This window comes from Pleurodeles waltl, chromosome 7 (genome assembly GCF_031143425.1).
Source record: "Pleurodeles waltl isolate 20211129_DDA chromosome 7, aPleWal1.hap1.20221129, whole genome shotgun sequence".
In the NCBI taxonomy this organism is placed as follows: domain Eukaryota; kingdom Metazoa; phylum Chordata; class Amphibia; order Caudata; family Salamandridae; genus Pleurodeles; species Pleurodeles waltl.
The window spans coordinates 1,095,547,932-1,095,565,928 of record NC_090446.1 but is presented as its reverse complement, the minus strand read 5'-3'; positions in this window follow the sequence as shown (position 1 = coordinate 1,095,565,928).

Below are 17,997 nucleotides of genomic sequence, written 5' to 3'. Positions count from 1 at the left end.
ATCATGAAGAAGATTTTGCGGTGCTTACTCCGTATAAATATAGGATGTGTTAAAATGCAAGAAGCCGATGAAATATAAGCAACAATACCCTCGTTTGAAAAGAAAGATACCATTTCAATTGTAATGTAGGGGAATAAAATGTATTTTAGATTCCTGTGTGTTTGTGTAAAATAAGATACACAAAATTAAAGAAATGTGTAATAGTGGGTTGTTTTCTATTGGAAAGATGGTACAATGTGTAGACATGTTTGAAGACGAATTGCAGATAATCATATAAATAATATTGAAGACAACCTGTTTAGACAGCAGGTAGCCACTAGATTACAAGAAAATCGTAGGCAAGGTAGAAGGATAGGGCAGCAGTTTTTTAATCTCCTGAATTTGCTTCATTAACACAAATAAAATACGGGGGTCATATTTCCTATGAACATACTTATTTGCACATTTATAAAGAAGCAATAGCGGCATTAGTATTCCTGAATAACTGATGAAATCATAGATATTATCATCACATACTTTCTAGGTTTAAGGTTATTTCCCTTATGTGACAGTGAGTATGGCTCACTGCAGAGGGCAATAACAGTTGGTAAACAAGTCCAATCCAAGTTATGGGCCTGTAATATGTGCACGTCCCTTATGTCTTTAGTATTCAAGCATATGTAATATGGTAATATTATAAGTTAACTTTTGCTTATACTATGATGTATCTGGTATTCTATGTTTTGTAGTTATGTGATGCATCACTTCATCCTTTGAGAGGGATGATGAGTTCTGGAATTCTGTGGGAGTGTCAGTTGCCTGGAGTTGTGGAGCCTGCTGGACCTCTCTTGAGTTGTGGATCTGTAACTTGGAATACATCTACTTGAACTCTCTTCCTCTCCGTGTCATCACATTAGTTTGCCAGAATCTATTTGCACCCTTTACTACATCTGGTACCAAGAGTGGGGTGGACGCAGCTACAGATCCACCAACTGACCTTCTTGCCTTTTTGTTCATCACATACTGCCTGAAGTGAAATAATCTCTATCTTTTCGGGTTAGTGGCATGCAGGATAGAGAAATGTCTGCCCTGTCAACCTTTGCTGAGTGAGTTATTTATTTCTGGAAGCTCTGTTTCTATTAGTTTATCGGCAGTGACTGGAGGTGATTGGGGACTGCGTGCAGTGATTGAATTTGAATGACACATGCCGAGCAACAGAGCAAGTTGAGGCTTGAGCATACATGTGCCGAATGACAGTGTGTGGAGGATCTAGCGTACTGTCCTTCAGTGTGAGCATAGCATGCATGAAGACTCAGGCCCTCATTAGGAGTTTGGCCCACCAAACTCCAGCATGTCAGGAGACCTGCAGTGCAGTATTCTTCCCGATGGCCCTATTATGAGTTTCCCGCTGGGTTAATGGAAAATGCACATCAACATTGATGCTGGCTCGTAATACGGCTGGCCGCAATGCTGTTGTGAGTCGGGTGCACGAGCACCTGTCTTGCATATCACTGCCCACAAAGCAGACAGTGATTTGCGCTGTGGGGCTGGCCAGGGGGGGCCCGCACTACCCATGCCAAGTGCATGGATAATGCAGGGGCCTCCCTGAGGTCCCTGGCACCCTCTCTCCTCCAGCATTTACATGGCAATGAAACCACCATGTAAACGCTGGTGGAGAGAGGGGTTGTAATCCCCAGGGCAGCACTGCCCTGATGGATTGGGCCTGCCGGCCACCGCGGTCGTAATGTCACTGCTTTTGCAGTGGTCTGACCATGACCCTGGCAGTCTTGTGACTTCCAAGGTCATAATGAGGCCCTTAGTGCGAGCATAGCAAGTGAAGAATAAAGGACCGCGTTCAGTGTTTGCAATTTGGACAATGCATTGCAACAGAGAACCAAGGCTTAAGCGTGCTGTCCCTCAGTGCATGAGAATTTTAATTTTAAAACATTACCAATGTTCTTCTTACCTTGCTGTGTTGCTCTCTCAGTGCGCTGGTCTCCTTGGCCCTGTATTTATAGTTGGTGAGCTATTAATCATCACCAGCACACTGTCAAGATGAGTTCACATACTAAGAGCCTCTGACTTGATGCTAATATCTCTTCCTGTGGGGAGCACCCCATAAGTCTTTGCAGTTGTTGTTTACAGGAAGGGCTAATGTGATGAAACACATTTGTGGCCTCATCTCGCTTTGGGTTCAATGTATTTTATGGAACATTGAAGTTATTTAGTTTTCCACTTCAGACTTTTCGTTCTTGAATATAATTTGCTTCCAGGTTCATCTACAAGTTACATCTGCTCTAGTGTGACTCTAGTTATACCCATGGCAACAGCACAAGGGGCAATACAACCTCCACCGTTTCTTCAAAGAGCAGGGAAAACAGAATTTAAGTGAAGCACTGGATACTTATTTTTGAAAACTATCTTACTGCAATTGATGCAAGTCATTATAATCCACCCAGAATTCTACTCAACTAAGTTGACAGCCTAACTGCCACTTATCCCTAAAAAAATATTTTTTGTTGATTAAGTTAATAAATGTTCATATGAAAATGGGCAATGACACCCCTTTTTTCACCTAGAACTAAGTAATTATTTTTAATGCACTCAAATGTAGCTTTCACGGAGTGAGCAAAAGGGATATGGGTTGAGAATATAATGAATAATATTGATTATTCTGTCCTCCTTGTCTGTTGATTATTTCAGATTCCCCTCTGTGCTTCCAATGTTGTGGTACTAGTTGAACCACAAATCAGAACTACATTTGGTGATTGCTTGAAAGTTGCAGGTAATCTAATTAGCAATAGGTCTTGGTGAAAGCCATGGAACCTGAGTGGCTGTGTCAGACTGTAACATGTCGACCTTAATTTTAGTTGTATAGGATTCATTGCTGATCCTCAAAACATCACATGTTTTTAATCTTACCCTTCTCCTTTTTATGGACACTAATGAATAGGAATTTAGTATATTAGGTATTTTTAAATCACATTATTGCCCTCACCTTCTCACAGAGATATCCTTCAGTTTATTTGGATAACTGGATACTGAAGTGAATGGAGATCCCGTGATGATGCTACCCACAAAATCATCCACGGTCATGATATTCACTGTTGAGGGTAGATAAGGAGGTTGAGGGTCTGTTAAGAAAGATCTCAGAAGGCCTGGAATTATATGATATGAAAGTGCACTTACTTTGGTTTTTAGTACAGTTATTGATTGTCATTCCTTGCCACATATCCAAGAAATGATAGCTAACATTGAGGAATCAATATTGTTTTCACTATAGACTTACATTCTGCGTATCATCAGATCTTGTTAGGTCAAGAGTCCCGAGATATAACAACATTTGTTACACCTTTTCAAGCTTTTAAGTACCTCTGGCTACCTTTTGGTCTAGCATCAGCAAACAGCATATTTAAAAAAAATTATAGATGAGCTTGTCGGAGGGATGGGCAATGTGCAAGAATTTCAAGATGACTAAAATGGAGGGACATCATCTGGACATCTTGCATCAAGTTCTAAGTATCTCAGAACAGAAAGGCAGGACAGTAAAACCTAACAAATGTCCACTAAGAGTACAGCAAATTGACTACTTAGACCACACTATATCAAGTGAGGGAATAAAACCAACATTTTGTAATGTAGAAGCCATCGTTAAAGCTCCTTCACCAACAGATAAAAATGGCTTGCATTCATTTTTACGTTTATGTGAGTACTATGCTGGTTTTGTCCCAGGATATATTCTAACAGTACACATTTTAAGGTATTTACTTAGAAAAAGGTTCTAAATTTATATGGTCAAATCAATAAACTGAAGCTTTTGAAAAGGTTCATGAACTAGTTGTAAATGCACGTGCTCTACATGCCTTTGTATTGACTAGAAAATCATTCATCTCTGTTGATGCCAGTATAAGAGGCTTTGGAGCAATATTTGGTCGATGGATAGCAGGGAAAGGGAAAACTGTGGCATACACATAATACATGCTCAAGGATTCTAAAGTGTATCACAACACAATAGAATGTGAGGCACTAGTGTGTGTTTGGGCTGCACAGAATTTCAAGATGTACATCTGAGGTGAGCATTGAGGCAATTGTTCCCTGTTTAGTTGTATGATGAAGAGTTTTAATGTGAAAAGGGTGAGGAAAGTTTTAGAAAGTTCTTTTGGGGGAAAATTAAATGATGTATATTTTTAAAAATGTATTTATTCAAAATGTTTATATCATTACTTATAAATGTAAAGTTTTGATTATTTTTAAATTATTATGGGTTTTATGTATTATTTTAAAATCACTATATTCAATTCTTTAACATGTAATGATCTATTCATCAATCAATCAATCAAACAATATTAATTTCTTTCAGGCATTTGCCCATAAAACAAATTACACAGCAGGCAATACATGCATTTCATATAAAAGGAACATGTTAAAACCTACAAATTATAAGAAGAGAAAAAGGAAAGAAGCCTTCATGTTAAAATTTGAATAAATATCATCCTCACCATAAACATTCTCATGTTAAATACAATCACTTAATTTTTTAACTTTTTGGCTGTTCTTTTTCCTGATTAGCAACACAAAAGAATGATTGACGGAGTGCTGAACAATGCAAACAAACACCCTAGTCACAGATCTGGGTTTAATACATCGTTCTTTTGCTCACCATCCCACCCCAGTTTGAACCCACCCATATGCAAATCAGTTTTGACCCTGTTCCTCATCGAAACAGTCCAGCCCAACTGCCAAGCAAGGTCCTCCCTGGACCAGAAAAAAGCATCCTGGGACCAGTTTCAAGGTATCACCCTTCACCACCCAGGCTAGCTTGAATCCAGTGGCACAGTGAGCAAGGGGCCCACGTCTGGGCATACCCTTCCCACTTAGGTCAATTTCAGCAACACAAAAGGATGATGGACGGAGTACTGAACAATGCAAACACTCAGCCCCAGTCACAGATCTGGACTTAATCCATCTTTCTTTTGCTCACCATGCCACCCCAGTTTGGACTCAGCCATATGCAAATCAGTCTTGATCCTGTTCCTCATGGGAACAGTCCAGCCCAAACTGCCAAACCAGGTCCTCCCTGGACCGGAAACAAGCATCCGGACCGGTTTCAGGGTATCACCTTCAACAGCCAGGCTGGCTTGAATCCAGTAGCACAGTGAGCAAGGGACCCACGTCTGGGCATACCCTTCCCACTTAGGGCAATTTTAGCAACACAAAAGGGGAATAGATGGAGTGTTAAACAATGCAAACACTCAGCGTAGCTGATGAAGGGTGATACCCCGAAACCAGTCCCAGGATGCTTGAATCCTGTCCAGGGAGGACATGGCTTGGCAGTTTGGGCTGGACTGCTCCCATAGGGAGCAGGGTCAAGACTGGTTTGCATGTGGCTGGGTCCAAACTGGGGTGACATGGCAAGCAAAATAATGATGGATTAAACCCAGATGTTTGAAAAGTTTCAACACTCCGTCCATCATTTTATTTTGTGATATTGCCTTTTTCCTTATTAGCCAAACAGCATATAAATATTGACTAACCCACAAACAGTTGGCTCTTTCAAGTCAGAGCACAGGATCCTATAAGCTTTTGATAATGCCTCACACAAATATTACTACATAAAAGTTTAATTCACAATCAATGTGACTTCTTGTATCTAGGGCAGAAAAACATAACATGTTCGATATTCTCATGCTCATACCCACAATACTGACATCCTGATGAGGTTGATAAAACAGTTTTCCATTTGCTCACAAATTCATTCACTACAAGATTCCCAAACCGGAACCTAACAAAAACTGTCTGAGTGACTGAAGGGTATATAGGATCCATATAGGATCCATATAGGGCTCCCTTCCAGGAAGTGTTTTTTGCTCTAGGAAGTCCTCCACCAAACTCCCTGGCATAGCCTTATGTTGACACTCCACAACCTCTTCTCCCAATAGGCAGTAATCTGTCGGGGACAGAACTAGTACCTCCCAGTCCCAGGTCAACAAGGTGGTGCTTAACAAATTTGAACCAGGAAAAAGTATGGGCCTTGCTTAAATTCATCATCTCTTCCACAGCCAAAATGTAAGGGTGAAGCTCTTCTATATACCATAACCTAACCCAATACAGGAGTGGTATTAAAGCCTTGGTGTGTGAATGACCCCATATTTCTGCTCCATACAGGGCTGCAGCCTGTGCCTTTGCCCTATAAATTTCAACTCCTGGGAATAGGGCTTTCGGGGTTGTCGCCTCGATCCACTTGATAATAACAGAAGCAAGATGTTCCATCCCTACTCCACATTTTTCCATGTGGGACTTCCTGGCACTAGATTTATCAAATCTTATCCCAAGTTAATCAAAAGAATTTACCTGTTGTAACAGCCCCCCCCCTTCATGCTAAATCTCCCTCTACACAATCTATGCTGATTGAGAAACATGATTTTTGTTTCAGTGGTGTTGACTTCTAAGCCCCGGGCAGCATAAAAATCACCAAATTTATTTAAAAGATTTTGAAAGCTAATCAGCGTGCAAGAGATATGTTGTAGTCATATTTTAGGTATTTTTTTTTTCAGTTTTAAAATGTACACAATTAAAATGTAATTTGTTTTATTTTTTAGGTATAATGCTAGTGTTTTATTATAAACATAAGTTAGTATGTTAGCAGTAGTAAGTATTGTAAACAATTTAGGCCCTCATTACGAGTTTGGCAGTCCGTGGACCACCATGGTGGGTTGGCGGTCAGACCGCCAGATTATGAGTCATGCAGGCGTATTGAGCAAAGACCGCCCCGGTCCCCGCTGGCACCGCCAGGTAGCACAGACTGCCACAGTCACAAGTCACCACAAACAGGCCCTTGGAGCTTGTGTTTTTGTAGGTACGTTATGAGGTTGCACAACTACAATGTGACCGTGGTGGTCCAATCACCACATCTCAGCAGGCAGAACCTGGGAATAAAAAGGGAGACACTCACCTGCAGGCAGCCTTATATGTTCGATGGCACCATGGATCCCATCACTCATGTCCTGCTGCTGCTACTGATCATCAAAGGTGCACAAAATCCATGCTGCCGTGGATGCAACTGACCATAAGTACACATACTTAACTGTCTTTTTGCTCAACAACAGATCGTTGCGCTGTCAGCCCCATAACATGGGGGTGACGCTACAGCCACAAGTACAGGTGTCATTGTGTCCTGGGTCAGAATCATACACAAAGAAGGACACATTCACAATATGCCCCCTTTGGGAAGGTCACTCACAATGCACAGTGCCACTACACAAAAACACACATCCCCACATCTCAGGTATAGGGATAGTGAAGGCTACACAAAATTGTCTCACAAATCACTAACAACACACAAGCTTTGCATCTACAAATACAACTCACACATTCACATTCCTCACAAACATGGACTGTTGTTGCATACAACACACATATGAATTGATGTAGCATGAACACAAACACCAATCTCAGTAAACAGCCCTGCAATGGACAAACACATTACCCATATCACAGCACAATGGAAGAAGAACGGCATACACAATAGACAGAGAGACAAGTAGACAAAGAACATTATCCTAACAATACCCGCACAATAAGTATGAGGGCATCAGGAGCACTCAGGAAAGGAGGCTGCAATGAGAAAGTATCACTTGCACCCCTCCTCCCCCTAAAACAACATGTGTAGGGAAATGGCCCTACATGTGTCACAGGCACAAACAGTACTAGCCCCAAATGATATGCCTATCTGCACAATGTGTAAGTGCAAGTCAACAAAGCAAATATAAGCTGCAAGGTACACAAAGCCAAATGGACACATGAACAGTCAAATGCAAACAGAGATAGCACAATTGAACGCTCTCCAAGTCTACAGTAGAGAAACTCATACTGTCACACATTTGATGAATCTATAAAAGCCATTTCAGGGGGACAGGTCTAACACCGTACATGCTCACATTGGACAACACAAGATGAAATACTTACCATACCAAACATAACACAATATTATGGCACCACAATTGCATTAACACCCACATATCCACACAGTCAACATCTACCTTTGTCTTGGGTGACACCAGGACTGCCCACAAAGTCAGATACTGCAAACGGCAGCAAGTAGATCAGCAAGCAGGCTGAAACACACACAACGATAGTTAGACATCACAAGTTGCTCAGGGACAACATAAAGGCAGAAAAGTAATTGCAGGACAAATGTGTACCCAAAAAAACTCAACTATTTGGGTTTATTCATAATAAAATGTAAATTGTCCAAGGCCATTGGCCAATCCATATATAGAATTCTTCATGCACATCACTGTGCTTTCACTTGACTGCTTTATTGCCAGGGGACCTCCATGGAAAGAGGCATCAAGTGGGCAGGTAAGCATATCAGGGATCATCCTAGGGGGGGTGGATTTGGGATGGGTGGGATTGGATTGGGGAGAGGTGGACTGCTTATTTGGAGGGGTTGGCTTCTTCTTGGGGTTAGGGATATGGGTGCTTACAGGGGGGCAGGTGTGACAGCGGAAGACTTGGGGATGGAAGGGATGGTTTCAGAGGTGGGTGGGGGACTCTTGGGTTTAGGTCGGGGTGCAGGAAAAAGGGGAAAGGGCAAGCTCATACAAAAAAACTGTCTTAAGAACACAGGGATGGTCAATAGAAGAGGGTATATATTTGGAGGTTGAGGTAGTGGTTGTCTGCTGTGTTGGTGTGGATGTCTCAGGCTTGTGCATGTGTTAGGTATGCTTGTGCTTGGGTGGTGCCTGTTGTGTGTGTTGAGAGTGAGCATTTGGGTGTCTTTGGTGACTGGGAGGTGGAGGTTGTTAGTGATGTGGAAGTGGTAGATGTGTGTTTCTATTAGGGGTGTCTATGGGTATGCTTGTAGTAGTGGATGTGTGTGTGTCTGTCGGGTGGTATTTGCAGATATGATGGATGTGGTGGATGTCTTTGTGTCTGTTGGGGTGGTGTCTGCAGGTATGGTGGATGTCTGTGTGTCTGTTGGGGTGGTGTCTCTGGGTATGGTGGGTGTGGTGGGTGTGCCACTGACTGTTGTGGTGGTGCCTGTGGGTGCCTGTGGGTATGCTTGATGTGGAGGTGTTTGGTGCCTGGGGAAGTGGTGGCGTCATGTGTGTGAGTGTCTGTTAAGTGCTTGCATGCCTATGTGTTTTGTGGTGTTTGTGTTTATGTGTGCTGATTTTGTGTGATGAGGTGGGTGCATGCAAATTGGTCTGCATGCTTGAGATATGTAGGGAAATGGGGGATTTGTATTGCTGTCAGTGTTGAGGCCAGAGCCTGAAAAGATCTCTGTAGGCCAGACATTGCTCTATGAATACCTTTCAAGACTGCATTTGACTGCAGAAGTTGGGTGGAAATCCCCTGGATGTCATTCACAATGGCTGTCTGACCAACAGAGATACTCTTCAGGAGGTCAATAGTTTCCTCACTGAGGGCAGCAGGGGTAACAGGGCATCAGGCGCTGGGGTGGAGGTACCTGTGGCAAAGAAGACAACCACACTCTTGGGTAAGCAGGCACAGCCACCTGGGTGAGGGGCAAAAAGAAGGATGGTCATATAACTGGGAGTGGTGGACAAAGATGGTAGAGGGGTACATCCCGATGGGTTGTTTATCACTAGGGAGTGGCCACTGGAGGAAGAATCCAAAGATGATGAGGTTTAGATCCAATCTCTCCTCCAGCACTCCCCTCATCCTCTGGGCTAGTGGGTCCCTCTGTAGTGTCTTGACTCGAGTTCTTGTGGCCAGATGCTTCCCCACTCAGCTGTGCCCTGTCTCCTTAGCTTCCCTGGGCTGAAACTGCAAATAAAAAGAGAAATAGGGTCATCACATGTCTATGATCACATTTAAACAACAGTTGTGATTAGAAAACATTACAATTATGTCAAGTAGTCCCTAGCAACAAACTCCACCTAAATTGCACATATATGGTACTTACTCTATACATGCAATTGCATGGCTGAAGTTGTGAAATCACAGTAACCATTAAACAAGTGGGAGACATCATTAACGTCAATGCTTTGGCTCATGGAGCATTTATAACTTACCTGTTGGCATCCAATAGTAGGCCAATGCCAACTCCATTTCTCCAGATCCCACACAAAGGGGGTCATTCTGACCCTGGCGGCCGGTGACCGCCAGGGTCACCGACCACGGGAGCACCGCCAACAGGCTGGCGGTGCTCCCGAGGGCATTCTGACCGTGTCGGTTCAGCCGCGGCCAGAAAGGGTAAACCGGCGGTCTCCCGCCGGTTTACCACTGCCCTTGTGAATCCTCCATGGCTGCGGAGCGTGCTCCGCAGCCATGGGGATTCTGACACCCCCTACCGCCATCCTGTTCCTGGCGGGTCTCCCGCCAGGAACAGGATGGCGGTAGGGGGTGCCGCGGGGCCCCCATAAGAGGGCCCCGCAAAGTATTTCAGTGTCTGCTAAGCAGACACTGAAATACGCGACGGGTGCAACTGCACCCGTCGCACCCCTGCAACTACGCCGGCTCAATTCTGAGCCGGCGTCCTCGTTGCAGGGGCATTTCCTCTGGGCCGGCGGGCGCTCTTTTGGAGAGCGCCCGCCGGCCCAGAGGAAATGTCTGAATGGCCGCCGCGGTCTTGACCCCCAAAGTCATGCACCATCTATTTGTCACATACACAATGACACAACAATAATAAATGATGCTCCCAGAAAATGCAATGTTGCTGAAAACAGTACAATAGCCTGGAGAAGGAAATACTGATGTCACAGTGGAAAGAGATCCACGATGCACACTTCACCAAGTGATATCTGGCCCAATGGAGCCATGGAGGTAGTGCTAATGTTGCTCAGATGGGCCACACATTTGGCATGGAAATATATACTGTAGGCAAAAAGTGCAAAATCTTAGGGAGTTATGTCTTTAAAATCCACAACATAATGAATCAGCAAGTCCAAGGGAAATCACCACTAATGTTGGGCACCTCTTACAAATGAATAGTCTGATTGCATCTGCAGATTCCATTAGTCCTTTGGAAGTGATTTGCAAGTGCTTGTAGAAGGCCCTCAACATGTTGCCCAATCAAAAGCTGCATTATTGTCTCCATTTTGGTCATGCAAAACCAAGATATCTGTGGAAGAATGCTCATACCCAAACACATGTGTTTCCAACATAACTGCAAGTCACTCCATGATGATGCGGCATGCCAACAGTCAGGCTACGAACCTTCCCCATTTTACATGCGCAAAGTACTTTGCTACATGATTTTACATCAATGGCATGGAAATGCACATTGTGTGTATACATTCTATGCCTGCAGATCATGTCCCGCATTGCTACTGCAGTTATACATGCCAAATGACATGCTACGATGGGTGAGGGTATGTGTCAGCCTATAACCAATGGTGACACACTGCTGTCCGTGGCATAACATGAAATGTATACCCATTGTAAATGTCCTATTCCACTCACAGGTTGGCATGCACAGTTATGTGAGAGAATACATAAATTATCCCTCAGCAAAAGGAGACTATGCATGAAACAACAGCTTACAAATGGTTTTCTAAAGAGAAAGGGACACATGCTGACATGTATGCACAAGGAATGGTGGCAACAGTGATGGGACATTTCCCACTTACCAAGGGAAAGTATTGAACTATATCTACACCCCAAAAAATGTATGCACTGTCACATGCATGATGACCATCTTCACATTACAGGTAGTAGTGAGGAACCAGAACACATCATGTGCTAAAGACAATTAGTCTTTGGGTTGCAGAGGACAATATACTCCTTTCACCAGCCACATGACTGAGGACAGGGATCCATCACTACCTTTCTTGTGGTCCATAACACTGAGGAGTAGAGGTCTGTTGCAAAGAAATTACACCCACTACAACAACAAACAGTACTTGATTGATAACTGTACACAGCCATACGATGTCCCTGAAGAGCAAATTGTTGTGGATTATACACAGTTGTTTCCTATGTCCCAAGGCCTAAAGGCAAGACACATCAGTATGCAACACTTAACATGTCTACACAAACAATCACTCATCTACTGTGTTACATATGGCTCATCCCTAAGTATCAGGAGGAGCTGTAAGAACATAGCATTTTAACTTGGCAATGTGACAGGCAGCAATTTGCTGTTTAGTCATTCCCATTGTGGCATCTGTGCTCCCCTCAAATGCCCATCAAGATCTGGGTAGGGCACCAGCAGAATGTGGGCAATTAGGGGGGTCATGGTCCGAGGGCCACCTCGCCTACGTGGGGAGGACATCCCCATCTGGAACTCAGCTATCTTCTGGGTCCAGCATCTTCTGTTCTCTCACCTCTTATGACAGTGTGCGCTCCACCAGCGGAGGGCCCCCCAGGGTCAGCATCTTCCTGACGCTCCTTTTTCTGATAGGTGTTGACCTGCAGAGATGCAAAAGACAAATCAAGAGATTACAATCAACAGTTTTGTCACAAACAGTTGAGTCACATACATGTCACAAACAGCAAGCTAGAAATGTTCACTTTTTTAACACTCCACCAGTGTAAAACACAGAAGCCCATAATTACAAGGACATGACTACAGACACATGCATTTGCATCTGCATACTAACCCACTACCCTGCTCATTGACTGCAATGACTAAGCAAGCTTACTGACATCAGGTAGCTCTAGCATTAGCAGCCTGTACTGTGATGTGAGCCTCAATGAACCACTGCACACCAATGCGGCTTCTGAAAGATAAACTCTTTAGGCCTGAAAGAACCTACACATACACACTTTGTGAGATTGACTCACTGCATACAGTCGCTACAGGCAACTGCCATAGTACAAACTTCACCATTACACTTGAGTAAAAATCAAGGGGCTGGCATGGTGGGTACAGAAAGTGTCTTCCTTGTCCATGTGTCGACATGACGATTAACAAATGCAGACTCATGCCACTTCAGGGGATGGGGTTCTGTGGTATGTACCTGTACCACATAGCAGTCATTTGGACCTACATGTCTATCCTACAGAGATAGCATCTAACATACAAAGGCATGAATTTTACATTTTCTGCTATATGACCAAGCTATTGAGTCACATATCAGGAACCTACACACTGGCTGCACCATGAGACTGTTATTTATGCAATAAGCCTGTACAGGACAAAATTGATCTGTGTGAATGGGACAAAAGAACTGTGGGAGTAAGGGACCAGTCATGAGTCTAAATCACACATTGACAATGATGCAAAATGCACATATGAATTAGTTTGATGGTTTACCTCTGTACCTATTCCTAATCTAGTAAAAGGAATGAGGAATTCAGGGCAGGATTCGCCACAAAAGCATCATATTGGCCACATGCCAGGAACTGCTGGTGTACAGAGATTTGGCATAGTGCAACAGTTGCATTGCCATAGTGACTCTGCCTCATCCTGGACTAGGTCCCATAGTCGGAGATACATTTGACAGGTCCTCGTCTCTGCAGGCTGAGCATACTGGGCCTACATAACACTCCATATCAATCACTCCCATGCATGACAGTACATCATGTGGTCATCAGCAATTTGGCATATGGTGGATGTGGCAACCTGAAAGGCACAGTGTGTCATGATATGCCCTCAATGCAACAGTTTAGCAAGGCCAAATGTGGTTTGAAAGATCTGTGGCACTATGTACATTGCTCACATGATTCTCGAATGACTCATACAAGATCTATGCACAGCTCATGCTGTCATGCACATACATGTTGTCAAACATTTACAACAGTCATGATGAAAGAGATGTCACTGGATGGCAGTAATGTCTCCTTACCTAATTATGTGCATCTAACACAAGGAGGATATAGGTCCCCAACAACCTCAGAAAACACAATGTGACTGAACTTTACATATGGTACTGGCCACCAATACCTGCAAATTTTACATTCTATTGATGCCACACAGACTACAACTACTGGCACATAAAAAGCCTAACTGACACACAGGGGTCCATTGTAGCCTTTGAGGAGGAAAAAGAAGGTGAAGTACATATAAAATTGTGCACATGAGGTACTTATCTGCACATTTGGTGAGCCACTCAGCTGTTCATACAGGGGTAGGACCTAAGTCACAAGCCTTTTGAGCTCCTCTGGAGAGAAGGCAGGGATCCTTCCACCTGTTGGATATGGCATGATTGCTCTCAGAGGCAGCACACAGCAGCTCAGGTTATGGAGGTTTTGTAGGCAGTAGTGTCAGGAGTCACGTGAGTGAATCTGCAGAATATGGTGGTCACATCCACCACATTCATGGTCATCACCACTGGCAGAGACAGCCATTTGGCTGTGACAGCCACTGGCAACAATGTTAGTCTATGGCTGTGTCCGCCACTGTTGCAACTGCCTACCGCAATGACGAATTCCGCCAGCAGCCGTGGGCAGTTCCTAATGTCTAGTGGATTAGGTCAGGCATCCACCATTTTGGCAGCCTGAAATGCTGTACTGGGCTTTATAAACTGTGTCACACCTATAAAACATGTTATTTTACATCACAAACATTCTTATTCTGTCTTGTCATGTAAGTCCTACTACTCAACAACCATTGTAGCATGTTGCATGGCGCAGATGGCTTTTAACAGTGGGGCACAGTTCACCACCACCGATGGACATTTTGTCAGTCGGAACATACAGTAATATTTCGATGGGCAATTGTGTTGCACATCTTTGAGTTTCTGACAAATCCATGTTGTGGATACAAGTGTTGAAAACCATGGGGGTCAAATGTGACCCTTGTGTAGTTGCCTGCTGTGATGTGTACTGGGTGCAATGTTTATACAGTCAGACATGGTTTGTCACATAATATCCTTGAGATGCATCATGTCTTGTCAGACATAGGTACCCTGGGAGAGGGAGGATTCAACAACCTCCAATCTACTCTCCACTGCCAGATCTTCATACCATGGAACAAAGACACATCATGTATTACCATCTGGATAAGCAAAAAATAGTTGTCTTATATTGTCAGTTTGAGCCAGATCTGATGCCAGCTACTAGTTATCCAACACGCACCCCACCCATTGTACAAGTCATGTTAGTATTTAACTTCCTGGCGATAGGGTCCTTCCAACATACAGCGTCCCAATCTGTGGATATGTCCCACCCTATGTTTAGTTGGTGTTGAAGGATGTCCTCTCAGCAATGTTGAAACATCTTGACAACTATATCCGTTTCCCACGTGAGGATTTAGCCTATGTGAAGGCTGACTTTGATGGTTTTGCACACCTCCCACATGTGATGAGGGGCCATTGATGGCACACATTTTGGCTTGGTGGCACCGCAGGCCAATTAACAAGTTTATCATAACAGAAAGAACTTCCATACCATCAACGTGCAAGCTGTCTGATTGGCGGATCTCTACATTTCACATGTCTGTGCCCGCTAAATGGGTGATGCCCATGATTCCTTCATCATGCAGAACAACAGCACCATACCCCAGCTGAGGTCACTATTGTACCCAGAGAGGGCCTGGCTGGTTGGTAAGTCAAATCTGTCCTGAATATCTGTGTGCAATGGCAGGTGCTACAATCCGAAAGTGAGTGATTCATTGTTGCACATATGTCCAATTCCTTAACAGTAGACTCTGCATATCAAAGCCATCCTTGGTTGTTGATACTGCTAAGGAATCCAACTACGCCAGGAGAAGTCTGCTTCAATGACACCCATTGAGGAACACATCAGGTAGTTGAGCGGGCTTTTGGGCTCCTGAAAAACAGTTTTAGGTGTCTGGACAGGACTGGTGGAACCCTCCTCTACTCAGAAAAGTAGGTCAGATCACTGTGGCATGCTGCATGCTCTACAACATCGCCCTGTGAAGGAATAGGAATATCCCATACATCCCAGAGGAAGGGGAGCCTGCAGTGCCACCAAGTAAGACTCCTGAAATGCCAGCTAGGATGGCAGTGGTGAAGAGAACACTGTACAGGTACCTTCACCATGACATCCTCATGTGGGCATTTCAGAGGTGTGACACTGAGGGTATCTGATGCTGTTCTGACATACAAATTGGACATGGATTATTCCAGGTAATGTAGATCACAGATTTTGGTTGTATGAGACCTGTGTTAAGACAGCATGTACAGTGTTTGGGTGAAAGGCCAGTAGTGAAGCGCACATTGGACTTGTTTTGTGTGATGTTATGAACCGATTACATAATGTGTGTCATCACGTGGGCATGAAATATGTAGTTGTAGATTGCAGACAAGTCATTTTCCCTTCACAATGGCTAAACACTGTTCTTGTATGACCTGTATGTGGCTGTAGATATGTTTCATCATTGCCGACCACAGTGCCTGTGCCACAACACAAACATATGTCATACCACGAGATGCATGGGAAATTGGAACGTAATGGGTGTGTGATCAGGGACTGTTGTTCTGCCATCTATCTGTATCTTGGATTATATGATGTTGGGTTACTTTGGTGTGGTATGGGATAAGGCTCATTCACTTTAATGTTTGCCTATTCTATAGGACAATGTCTGACAAATCTCTTCCTTACTTGGTCTGGGGATCTGTACCTCAAAATATGTACTTTGACTCTGTATGAGTTGCATATTCTTGTTTCAAAAAGTCCAGACATGTAGACAGCCTATGTGCTGTACACTGGAATAAAATGTTTGTTATGACCAGAAACGTGTACTGATGTGTTTGTGTGTAATGATTGTAATGCTGAGCAGGTCACTGTGTACCTGTAACATATCACTCCTTACGCAAGTAGCTTGTATCTTCATCATATGGTTCACATGGTCTTACATCTCTACATAGCAAAATGTGGAAATTAAGGAAGCAAACAATGAGTTTGTGATGGGTGCATTTATTACAATGCTGAAACAGAAAATAACATTTGTACAGAAAGGAACAAAAAAGTAAAGTGAAGGTGTCAGTCATGGTGAAAGAAATCATTGGAATAGATGCCACACTATTGGCAGTCCGAAGTCCAGAGTATTCCTCCTATTGGAACTGGTAGGTGGTTGAGGATCAGTCAATAGAGTGAATATGTGGCACAGAAAGGAGATTCTTTAGGAAGAGTTCACGTGCTGGCAGTGGTAGTATCTTGCCATCTGTACCTCCTAGATTCTTAGCTGGATATCCGTGCTTGTGTGGGGCGATATGTTGCTACAGAGGCAGCGGTGTATGGGGCTGGTTCTTCCTCTGGCAGGTACTCCCTTCCAGCATTTGGCACCGATGTTGATGTGCTTGGTATTGATGAGCCAAAAGAAGGGGAAGATTGGTTTTGAAAAGCCCTGTTCATAACTGTGTGTATGTCCCTCAGCAGTCCTGTTGGGGAGGCCATGTTGGTATTGTGTTTTCATGCATGTCCCTCTGTAGCTGCTTGATTTCCTGGAGTTCGGTCAAGACCTGACTCATCATGCATTTGGACTCCCGAGAGACCCCTAAGATGTGGCTGATGGTTCCTGGCCAGGAACAGCCACAGTGGCCTTAAACCTCTGGCCCACTGGATCCCTTCCATTTACCCATATGCCCATGGCCCTGTGTCCTTGCCATAGGATGCCCTCTCCCACTGGATCCTGGACTCTCATTGTCCAAAATTCTGCGCTGCAACTCAGGATCCAGTATTGGGGGGCACAAGATGGTAGACACTGTGCTTGGTACACAGGTTGGGGGCAAATGGCTGCCTGTGATATAGAGACAACCAGGCTAGGAGGTACTGATGTGGCCACAGTGAGACTCACTGTTGGTGTCTGACCAGGTTGCCCAGATGGACCGTAGCAGTCCTCCATGTCCTGATGTCCAGTCGTGTCTTCTTCACTGAGGGCTTCATTCGAGGGGGCAGTGGCAGTGTATTTTGTGGTCTCTGTGTGGCCAGTGGCAACTCAACCTGTGAAAGATACAATGTTACTTGTTGTTTTGTGACATCTGCCTCCATCAGTTTACTGTTACATTAAGCAGAGACCTTGTGCAAAGTTAGGTTGCATTTAATCCTATTGTGGCAAGTACACATGTTATTGGTTGTATTGACATGACATTTGTGGACCATTCCAGATCTTTTTGACTGAAACAGCTGCTGCTTAAATGTGCA